General features: G+C 35.6%; 1 pseudogene; it reads left to right on the top strand.

Annotated features, from left to right (window-relative positions):
- The first annotated feature begins 3,643 nt into the window (after positions 1 to 3,643).
- Positions 3,644 to 10,838, top strand: LOC123241457 (annotated as a pseudogene).
- The last annotated feature ends 725 nt before the right edge of the window (positions 10,839 to 11,563 follow it).

An 11,563-nucleotide genomic window follows, 5' to 3' on the forward strand; every position in this document is an offset into this window, starting at 1 on the left:
AGCAAATAGTCAATAGCAGTCAGATCTGGTTAACATCATTAGCTGGCCTAGCCTTTCCAAGCCAGGTTTATCCATCATCAATTTAAGGTTTCAGGAAGTCACAGTCTGCTTCCTGGAAACATCTCAAACTGCCTGGCTAGATTGGTTTTAAGGCCCTGGGGCTTTGGCAGAGAATCTTGGGCTTAAAGGAGACCTAATCCTGCTGGTGTGGGAGCTAATCTAAACTCACATTTGGCTGTGGTTAAGGTTTCTCACCCTATTCATATTCCATCATCAGCATCTGCCTAGGCCTACTTGGCTGCCCAAAACACCTTCTATTTTAGATACTTTTACAGATCCGGCTGAAGAGGGAGAAGTATACAAAAATAAGATTGTCTACAGGATGATGAGAACACTGATAGAAAAGAAAATATAGCCAAGCCAGTCCTTATCTACCACACAACCAACCAAAAAACCAAATTGTTAGAATTGAACACTTTTTCTGGTCATATCAGTTTGTGAATAACTATGAACTCTGAAAAAGCTTTTACTTTTGTGTTGATATTTTCCAGAAGAACTGGACATGCATACTGTAAAACATGAGAGAAAAAAGAAAAAGAAAGAAAATGCTTATCTCACTCTGAAGTAACAAAAGAAAATCTTGTCTGCTATACTTCATCTGTTTTTCTTTCAATTCATTTTTTATGTTTTTTGTACTATATTGGTTAAATCCAAAGTGTTAAGGATCCAGGAATATCATTCCCTACTTCTTAAAAAAAACAACAAAAAAAACTCTTTCTGAGGTTGCTTTGGTGAATATGTTAAGAAAGGCTGTCTAGAAGGAAAAATGTATCAGGACGATCTGAAGTTTAGACAGAATTATTAATATTTTCTCCACTACTTTCTGGACAATCAACAAAACATTCAGTCAAGTCCTAATCAAAACACTTGACAATTTTTATGAGGAAACATACTCATAAAAATTTAACAATTATCTATTTCTAGTCAGTCTGAGCTGGTTCCAGCATACCCTGACCTTCTCCTACAAGTAAAGGATAAAAACTTACATATGCCCCATTACCGATTTGTTGTAAGGCCAGTGTTCAGATAAAGAAGCAGGCTTGTATTTTTTTTACTTACAGAAAATTGCTTTTACAGGATATCCCTTTATGAGATGAAAATAACTTTTTTTGTCCACAGACTTAAATTTATTTTTTCTTTTCCCTTGTTATTGAATATTTTATTCCATTTTAATTAAGTGCTCTTTGCATTGAATCAATGTGTTATTTGAACATGTTAAGCATAAACTATATTGGCAAGGAGCTCCTCAGTGTAGAAATGAAAAGGGGCTGACCCAGTCAATATCTCCAACATGAAAAGAAACAAAGTGTTCTAGTCATGTAGGGACTTAAGGGACCAAGCTATACCAGGAGTTTTAATTTTCTGAACTTTGCTACCATACTACAGAAAGTGTTTTTGTTCTGATTAAACCTGCTTTATTCTTTGATTTAATTGATTAACTTAATGCAGAGTCCAGGTAAGTTTCACTCATATATAAATGAGGAAACTGAGTCTAGGAAAAAGAAGGCTTTCTTTTTACTCCCAAAGGACACATAAAGCACTAAAGTCTAGAGTTTATGTCTTTTGACTCTCATTTAGTCCTCTGAATAGTATGCTATTAGGTTAGGCCACCCAGAAGAAATCTTTCCTGGGCCAGGAAAAGATGGATAGTTAGATGTTGATGGTGATGGTGATGGTGATGTTAATGTTGGCGATGCTAATGATGTTTTTAAAAAAAATTTTAAGTATTATTTTTGTGGAACTTTTTTTTATCTTTCTCACAAAGGAAAGCTCCCTTGGTAGGGGAAAGGAAATGGATATATTAGAAAATGAATGTAATACAAAACCCAAAGTTAATAATAATTTTTAAAGGCTATGAAGAAAAAAAGAAATGTAATTAAGTTATACAGTAGAAAGACCACTTGGCACACCTCAGGAGATCTGTGTTCCAGTCCTCATTTTTGTTATTAAACTTTTGTTCTTCTCTGCCCAAGTCAGTTCATCTCTCTAAATCTCAGTTTCTTTCTCACTGATTTTTTATTTAGACATTCAGTGGGAGATAAGGAAAGATGATGTTGTTGATGATGATGATGTTGTTGAAGCTGCTGCTGCTATTGTTGCTGATGGTGATGATGTTGTCATTGATGTTGTTGATGTAGATGGTAATGTTGATGATGATGTTTTTGATGATGATGATATTGATGACATTGATGATATTGTTATTAATGTAGATGTTGATATTGATGATGTTGATGATGATGATGTTGTTGATGATGATGATGATGGTGACTGAATTTGAAGCTGGAGTTTTCCTTTCATTTGAACTTTTCTGATCCTTCCCACTGTAATGATTAAATTTTTCTTTGAGACTGTCTCCAACCTCTTTCATCTTTCATTGTATTGGTCTTCTCCCTGCCTTCCCCTATGTGCTTCTTTATGAAATATATTTTCTGTTTAAGTCAGGTCTTTTCTTTATGAATGCTTGGAAGTCTTCTATTTTATTAAATGATCATACTTTCCCCTGTAAAAATATAGTCAGTTTTGCTGAGTAGTTGATTCTTGGTTGTAGACCCAGTTCCTTTGCTTTCTGGAATACCATATTCCATGCCTTCTTGTCCTTCAGTGTGGATGAAGCCAGTTTCTGTGTTATCCTAACTGTGGTTCCATGATATTTGAATGGTCTCTTCTTAGCAGCTTATCGTATCTTTTCCTTGGTCTGTAGTTCTTCAATTTGGCTATAACGTTCCTGGCCATTGTCAATTGGGGATTAAATGCAGGAGTTGACCTGTGGATTCTTTCAATCTCCATTTTTCCCTCTTGTTCAAGAATGTAAGCACAGTTTGTTTTTTTTTTATTTTCTGTAGAATTATATCCAGGCTCTTTCTTTTGTCATGATTTTCCAGTTGTCCAATAATTCTAAAATTATCTCTTCTAGATCTCTTTCCCAGGTTTGTAGTTTCATCAATGAGGTATTTCATATTTTCCTTAATTTTTTCATTCTTTTGATTTTGTTTTATAGACTCTTGCTGCCTTGTGAAGTCATTTGCTTCTAGTTGTTGGATTCTAATTTTAAAGACTGAATTTCATCCCTGGCTCATTAGTCATCCTTCTCCTTCTGGTCTGTTTTTCTTTGTAAGTCATCTTTTATTTTCTTTGCCTTGTTTTCAAGCTGGCCAATTCTGGCTTTCAAGACACTATTTTCTTTTTTTTTAGTTTATGTGTCTCTGTTTCTAGATGACTTATTTTGCTTTTTAAGTTCTTTTTCCAATTGTCTTCAGCATCTCTTAATTGTTTTTTGAATTATATTTTGAGTTCTTCCAAAGTCTGAGTCTAATTTGGGGGAGTTTCTGTGTTTTTGCTTGGTGTTTCTTGGTCCTCCTCTGTTCCATTTGCTTTTTGTCCATTACCTGGATAGAAGCTGTCAATTATAATTTCTTTTTCCTTTTTCTGTTGTTTACTCAAATTTTTTCCTTCCTTGCCTTTGTCATAGGCTATAATCTTGCTCCTCTGATTATTTGCTAGATCTGTGGGTTTCAGCTATTCTGTCCTGAAGGTGGTACTTCTCTGCTTTGCTGATTGACTAGATTAGGCTGATGGAGTATTAATGAGCCCTGAGATCAGATCTTCCAAGCTGCCCGCAGAAGCTGAAGGTATAGGTGAAGGTGTGGAGGCTGAAGGGAGCTCACAGTTGGAGCCTTCATCCTGGGATCCCAATCAGCTGGATTCTTACAGCTACTCTCAATGCAGTGGGTAGGGGAAGGGTGTTGGAAATTGAGCTTCTGTGCCCTCTGAAGGCTTCTAATCTGCCCTAGTGATAGACTAGATTAAGTAGGGGTGGAGCTGATCTGTGGAACTGTATTACATTAAGGCCAAAACCTTGAAAAGAATAAGCCCAAAATGGAGAGTATATGACTCCTTTCTAAGCCTCTTCTCTAGATGCCTCCCTGCCTCTTTCTTCTTCCTTTTCCTTAAATCTGAGAATTCAGACTTCTCTATGTACCTTTTAAGTTGAATCGAGCAGGAGGGTCCCCCTGGCTCTGTCCTGATGTTAGATTTAGTTTTCTGTGCCCTCAAAGCACTTTGTTTTTGATTGGTGCAGAAGGATATAATAACTTTCTTAAACAACACTGAAATTGTCCTTATCCTTTATATACTATCAAGATGTTTAAAAATTTTTGGCAGAAATTTTCCCATAAAAATAATAACAACCTCAACTTCTTTTTTTCCCTTTTAGGATGATTTAAATCAGCAACTTTTAGAATACTTTCTCATGAAGATAAAAAAATTTAAAAAAACAGCTGACATGTATGTTTTTATTAAGAAACAAGCAAAAATAGTTAAGAAAATCACTAGTGTTGTGGTCATATATAATAAAACTACATATCATGTGAACTAACCAACTCCTTTTATAAAAGAAGGCTAAGTGTTTATTGTGGAATAGCAACATAGCTTTTTTCCCCTACATTCTGTTTTTTGGTCTAATGAACCTAAAAATGAGGTTTTTTTAAAAGCAACGTCATGATTTTAATACAATTCTCCAACTTCCCTTCATTGCCTTTGTTTATTACACTAGCTTGAGAGTCCAAGTCCTTCGAGCAACACACCAACTTTTCTTCATCATTCTTTCAAGCATTTAGTTTCTTGATTTTTTTTAATACTGAAGCTTAGGGGATAGGGAAGAGGAATCATTAGACTTCCTCCTGGGCACTTTTATTTTGAAAAATCTTTCAGAGAAGAAGCCTCACCAATGGTGGTTCTATCTCATACAGATGCCAGAATACAAAAACCCCATGCCTGTGGCTGATGGAATTAGTTCAAGACTTGAAAAGAAAATAGGTTTGTGATTGGTATATTCATTTTACTCTATGTTTTGCCCATGGGTTCAATCCCTAACACCAGACAGTGTGGAATACCTGCATGCCAAAGAGGAAACAAGTCAGGAAAAAATGAATGGATTCCTACTTTCTACTTCTGATAAAACAATGTATAATGAATATGTTGTCATCCCTGACTTTAATAGATCATGAAAGATAATATGCTATTAAGGTAAATTACTTTCCAAATATGTGTATATATACATAAATATATGTATGTATATGAATATATGTATTTATATAAACCTATATTAATTAATATATTTTTATAGCTTTATCTACCTATGTTTGAACCCTTCATCTATTTGACTCTAGGACATTAGAGGAGCCATTGAACTTCATGAATGCCTATTTTTCCTAACCTTAAAATAATAAAAAGTTAAAATTTGATCATTTTTACCTAGCTTTCCTCATATGATCTCAGCCTAATGTTTTGGCAGTAAGAATAGAATTTTCAGTTGGTGAAGAATTTATTTCTACTATGATGTAAACCCTTGACTTCTCTATCAGAAAGCTTAAAAGCAGTAATTTTATCACCAGCTAAAGAAAAATTTCCATTATTTTCCACAGCTTATATTTCTGGCCCCTAAATTTACCCTCATGTCAAATACACACACACAAATATGCACACATGCCAAGGCAATGATTTATGATTCATTCTTAGGTACTACATTGCAAAGACATATGCAGGAATTTTGTAGCCAGAGAAAAAACTGAGGCATATCTTCACTTGGGAGGGTGATGGGACACCAACTTACAGAGGAAAATAAAATTCTTCAGTACTGTTGGAAAGTTTTTGTACAGGCTGTGGAGGGGTCAGACAAGGGAGGCATGAAGGATGTGGAAGATATGCAGGAGATTTAAGTTAATGTCAACCCACTATATGGTAGATTCCTATTTTAACTTAATATTGTTATTATCTGGGTACTAAGCTGTGTTTTTTCTATGTTTCTAAAAGATAGCCCTGTGCTTTCTAAATTCAGTACCTTGGATCAGAGCTCCAATTGTCTCACCCTAGTTAGAACTCTTTAACATAGCAATTTTAGTTTCTTAACAATAACAATATCAGTTAGGATTCTCAGTTTCCCAAGTATTGCATGCACTGTACAACACAGTTCCTCTTTAGAACAAAATTGAATGTTTTTGAAAAACTAACATATTTTTGGCATTAATTTAAATTAAGTCAATGAGGCAGCTGCCCAGCTATCAGGGTTTCTAATATACTGCTAATGTTTTTGGAGGGTTTTTCTGTTCTTTTGATTTTTTTTCAGCAAACTTCAAATCTAACCATGAAAGATCCCTAAAGTCCTGGAACTGCCTCCATTGCCGACAAGGATCTTAGAGTTTCCTTGTCCTAAATAGTTTCTGAAAGACAATATTAATATGACTTAATTGATAAACATAAATTCTAATGTCACATAGCTTAAATAAAGACTTTGGGCCAAGAAGTGATCATCAATGGAATCAGAATAATAGCATTTCACATACTGAAGGGATCTCAGTGGCTCTCCAAACCATGACTGAAAAGGAATACCCAGTATAGGACACATAAGTGGTTGCTATACTTAAGGACCTTCAGTGAGTGGAAATTCATTTCAAGCAACTTCTAATTATTAGGGAAGATTTTCTTCACATAAAAAATCTAACCTTGCTTCTTTGCCACTTCCATCTTCTACTCTTTAGTCCATTTATTCCAGGCTAGAAAAAGTACAATGTTAGAGAAATTGTTAGAACTACCATTGGAAAAATAGCATGATCTCATTGATGAGAGAAAGAGACAGAGAGCCAAAGACAGAGAGAGAGAGAGAGATGGACAGAAACACAAAGTCAGAAATAAAGAATCTGAGTTAGAGATAGGGAAAGAAAATTTATTCTTTACCTAAATTAGAATAGGATCTAACTAGACAGATATTTTTTGTTTCCCCATCTTCTCTAATGTATTTCAAGGCAATTCTGAAACCTCTAAGTTAATGATTTAAGATATTGTATCAATTAAAGTACATTAATTTATTCCCCATTCCTTAGCTGCTTTTTTTCATATCTGCTATTAGTTGCTCTTTCTTTGGAAGTAACAAAATAAAATGACACACTAGCCTTGTAGTCAGAAGGGCAGACAACCAGTGTATTTCAAGCCCCAGTCATTGCCATTTCACAAGGGGTGGAAAATTCTTAAATTTTTAGTTTTCTGTGTCACAATGAACTTGTCTCTGAGAAAACCTATCAGAAACATGAAAGTATTTTGGAGACTTCTGCTGAATGTTTTTAGATCACTTTCTTATTAAATTTGGTATATTTCTTAGCTAGTCAAACTCAGACTACCTTGCATGGCATTCAAAGCCCTCTTCAATCTTGTGTCTCTTTATCTTTGCAATTTTATTTCACCTGACTTACCATCATTCATTCTTTTCCAAATGAGGCTATATTTTTCTTTCCCATGACCCTGAATATGCCCTATGTTTTTTTGTCCCTGTGCTTTTGTGAACACTGTCTCTTGAACCTAAATGTCCTATATTATTCTTTGCCGATGACATTCTTACCCATTTTTAAAGCACAACTCAAATACAACCTCTCTGTGGAATCTTTTCTGAACAACAGGTTTTTTTAAATGCTTCCTTAATGAACTATAATGTGAATGTACCAATATTTTGATTATTAACTTAGCAGCCTATTGTAGTGGGTAGACAGCTGACCTTGAATTTCAGAAAGTATAGATTCAGATCCTGTCATGGAAATAAAGTAATTATGTGAGCATGGACAATCCTAGTAGGTTATAAGTGCCATGAAAGCAAACAGTAGGCCTTATCTAAGCTAGGTTGTATAGTATTGGTCTTGGAGTCAGAAGGACCTGGGTTCAAATCTAGCCTCATATACTTACTAGCTTTATGAATCTGGTCAAGGGTTATAGGATAATGGGAGCACAAGGTCCTCTGATGGTATGAGGAGCTGAAGCCGAGTGAGTGTGGGAATCCTTAGGTGTAGCACTAAGTTGTGGTGGTCAACCACTAAGGACCCCACAGGAATATATGTGAAGAACCTATTACACCCAGCTACAATATAACTGTGTTCCAGGATAAGTGATCAAGTGAAGAGGCTGTGGGTTAGATCACACAGCTCCTTTGAATGCTCATCCTTACTCCAAAATGTGGATAAATGCAGTTGACTGTGACTTAACTTTAGTTTGAATAATCCCTCTTCCTTCAGATACCCAAGGATATGTTTGGTGATGCTTAGGGTAAAAATGACATCCACCTAAGTAAATGATAACAGACTTAGGGAAAGGGAAATGGGGAAATGAAGGAAAGAGATGTAAAGGGAATCCTTGGCTAAAGCTACAGATGATCAGGTGATATCAAAGCCAAGACAGTCAGGATTTGAGATTAACAGTTGAAGAGGTTTGTCTCTTCAGGTGCTTTAATCTGACCAGGTTGTTTGATGGTATTGATTTTGCTTCTTCTTTGATGATAAATTGATTAGGATGTAGAGTATAGATTCACACAAGATTGGAAGCTAAGGTATAGATCAGTATTGGCTGCTGGCATCCTAAATTGACTTTTGGTCTACCCAACCAACCAAAACCTCCCACCAAAGCCCTTCTCCAAATTGAGACCCCTTTTGGTCCAAAATCCTCCTATTTATAGTCTTCCCAGCAACTGGGAATCCCTTGCTGGCACATGGCAACCTTGGTTGATTCTAAGTTCCAAACCACTAAATGTCATTCATTCTGCTCTCCATTTTGAATAGAAGAAATGATATTACACAAGTCACTTACCCCTGCTTGCCTCAGTTTCCTCATCTGCAAAATTAGCTGGAAAAGAAAAGGGCAAACCACTCCAGTATTTTTGTCTAGAAAACCTCAAATGGGATTACGAAGAGCCTAAACCATGTTGGTGAACCTATGACATGTGTGCCAGTGGGGGCTGCTCCCCTCCCCCTTTCTACTGCACCTGGGGACATTTCTCCCATCACCCACCCTTCCAACCAGCAGCCTAATGGGAGCATTTCCTCCCTCCCCTGTCTGGGGTAAGAGGGCAACTCACATGCAGCATGAGGGTTGCAGTTTGGGCATTCAGTCTCTAAAAGGCTCACCATCACTGACCTAACACAGATAAAAACTAAACAACAATAACAAAAGTACTATTATAGCACTTCTGACACAGGATACATTATAGGCTGCCTGAGTGATCCTTGACTGTTCTCTTTCCCTCACCTCTAGCAATCACCAGTCTTATTTTAAAATAATTTTTCTACTACATTTCCCCCATCTATTCCATTATCTCCAGCAACATATATGTAATTCAGGTCCCTCTCACCCTTCAATGTGAATATTTTAATAACTTATTAATGTGTTTTCTCCTGGGCATCTCCTTTCTCCAATACATCCTCTTCCTAAATTCTTAAATCACTTTTCTACTCAATACAAGTCTTACAATATCATCCTCCTGTTCAAACATCTTCAGTGACTTCCTATAACCTTTAGGATAAAATTTGAATTCCTAACTCCAGTGCTTATCCTCTGTGTTCTAAAAAAATTATAATAATATATCAGAAACCTGAATACAGTAGTAACTCCTCAAAGTCTCTAATATCCTTGAGATCTACATTCAAATCCAACTTAATTTAAGATGATAAAGTCAGATTAAAGAGCAACTTGTCAGTGTCTATCACTGGGAGTCTGGACAGAACAATGAGTTACTCTGGCCCTCAGTTTACTGATCTAGAAAATGAGAGGATGAGAACTAAAGGCCTCTGGAGTTTGTCCTACCTTGAAATCTATAAAGCTGTGTTAGTTGAAGGTGACTAACTATGAATTTAATTATGAATAGCAATGAGAGGTAAAGTAAATGTATAAAATGGATCGATTGTCATGCATGTTATAAATAAGAATATTAAGAATGACTGTTTCTGGCAGCAGAGCACCATGTACTCAGTGGTCACTTGGGAAACATTGACTGGTCTCCTTTGATATCAGATTAAATTTCATAAAATATAGTTGGCTAAGTTAGATGTGTCAGGGTTGCTATAAAGGGAATTGCTGTTCAAGTATCAAATAGTTGAACTGCTAGAAAAATCCTATAAACCCTAAAATCCTCTAAATTAATTTCATTCCCTTATCATTCTTTTTTCTTTAAAAAAACATTTTATGCCCCTCCTCCCTCAAGCCCCTGGCTGCAAACTTCTTCTCCTCATGCTCTGGTCCTTCCTATGAACCAATGCCTAGGGCATAACTCCTGTACCTCCCCTGTGGCTGGTCACCCACCTGCTTTTTGACGTGAATGGCCTCCTTCTGGATACTAAGCAACTCTATTCAGTGATATGCCAGGAAATCTGTGTCTGCTATGGAAAGAAATATAAGTGGGGTGTGAAAGCTATGGTTATGGGTAAAAAGGCATTGGATGCAGCCAAGGTTATTGTAGAAGTCCTGGATCTTCCATTAACCAAAGATGAACTATTGACAGAAAGCAAAAAGAAACAAGAACAACTATTTCCAACAACTACATTTATGCCAGATGTTGAGAACCTAATTAACCATCTACATAGACAAAACATACCTATTGCTGTTAGTACTACTTCAGCTGGATTGTCATTTGAATGGAAGACAAGAAGACACAAAGAATTCTTTAGTTTATTAGTCATCTTTTTCTGAGTAATGACCTTAATGTGAAGAGTGGCAAACCAGAGCCTGATTTGTTACTAACTTGTACAAAGAGATTTTGCCCTGCTCCTCCCTCTGAAAAGTGCCTTGTGTTTGAAGATGCTCCAAATGGAGCTGAGGCAGCACTGGCTGCCTCATTATGGTTCCTCGTTATGGCAGGTCATTATGGTTCCAGACGAACAATTAAACCCAGAATTTATAAGAAAGGCAACCTTAGTACTGAAATCAACATGGAGGACTTTAAGCCAGAGTTGTTTGGTTTGCCATCATGAAATTGAAAGATAATTCTAGTGATGATCAGCTTTGTAGCATTACTCTGCTACTTGTTATCTTGTTTTTTCCCCATTTTAATGAAGAATTGATAAGAAAGTCAACATATAATCAAAAAAAGTTAGCCAATAATTTAGTCACTCTTCCCATCATATCATGTACTGTAATTTCCAAGTAATTCAATGAATTCATCTTACCCTGACCTCTTTGCGGTAGAATAAACAATGAAAATGTCCAAGATGAATCAAAGGGCAAATCATAATTAACATCTGAATAATCAGAAGTTGATTGCACTAATCTGAAAAATACCTTTGCTACCTGTGATTTATGTTTTCCTACCAAAGAGATAACATGTCTATGCTTTGAAAATATTCAGTAAAATTAATGAAGAAGATTTATTTTAGTAAATACCAAATTACTATTACAAAAAAATAAACTTTTAAAAAATTAAAAAATTAACATTAAAAATACATACTATCTCAGTCATTTCTAGACATGCCCATTCCTTTTTCCAGAATTTAAGTTCACTTTTATAATAAATAAAAGCAATCAAGGAAATTGTAATCAGTTGATAAACATTTATTAAGTACATACTTGTACTTAATTTTAAAAATAAAAAATTAATAAAAATATTAAACATAATTGAGTACATGCTCAATCCATGCTCTCAAGGAGTTCATAATCTAATGAGGGAAATAACATGCAAAAAACTATGTAGAAATGAGTT

The sequence above is a fragment of the Gracilinanus agilis genome, chromosome 3 (genome assembly GCF_016433145.1).
Source record: "Gracilinanus agilis isolate LMUSP501 chromosome 3, AgileGrace, whole genome shotgun sequence".
Classification (NCBI taxonomy): domain Eukaryota; kingdom Metazoa; phylum Chordata; class Mammalia; order Didelphimorphia; family Didelphidae; genus Gracilinanus; species Gracilinanus agilis.